The 453-nt window shown below is 41.7% G+C and overlaps 1 protein-coding gene across 1 annotated transcript in view; it reads left to right on the plus strand.

Moving 5' to 3' along the window:
* RNF128 (ring finger protein 128, E3 ubiquitin protein ligase) overlaps positions 1-453 on the plus strand; it is a 97,552-nt gene that overhangs the window by 3,966 nt on the left and 93,133 nt on the right. The gene's annotated exons all lie outside the window — the stretch shown is intronic.

Genomic DNA, 453 nt, shown 5'->3' on the forward strand with positions numbered 1-453 from the left:
ATTTAATACTAGCTCTCTAGTGAAAGCACTCTAAAAAATGGTACAAAAACATTATCATTGCCCTCAAAAAGGGAAATGTAGGCAGGGAAACTAACATTTATATAACTAGTAGAAGATAGAACATGAAAAGCCCTATAATAGGTGTTAAGGTTATTGCCGTGGGAAGAGATTAAGAAACTGAGGGCAGAACATTGGAAGGGTCATCAACATGGATGTTAAAGGTGTCTAAGATGTGATAGTACTAAAGTCAAAGATCAGTGCTGGGAGTATAAAAGTGAGAGAATTATAGGGCATTCAGAAAGCGGGAAGGCCGGGTACAGTTTGCCTAAACACAGGAGTTCAAAACCAGCCTGAGCCAGAGTGAAACCTCATCTCTAAAAATAGCCAGGCGCTGTGGTGGGCACCTATAATCCCAGCTACTTCAGAGGCTGAGGCAAGAGTATCCCTTGAGCC

The sequence above is a fragment of the Otolemur garnettii genome, unplaced genomic scaffold (assembly GCF_000181295.1).
Source record: "Otolemur garnettii isolate 467f Iridium unplaced genomic scaffold, OtoGar3 scaffold00155, whole genome shotgun sequence".
NCBI classification, from domain to species: Eukaryota; Metazoa; Chordata; class Mammalia; order Primates; family Galagidae; genus Otolemur; species Otolemur garnettii.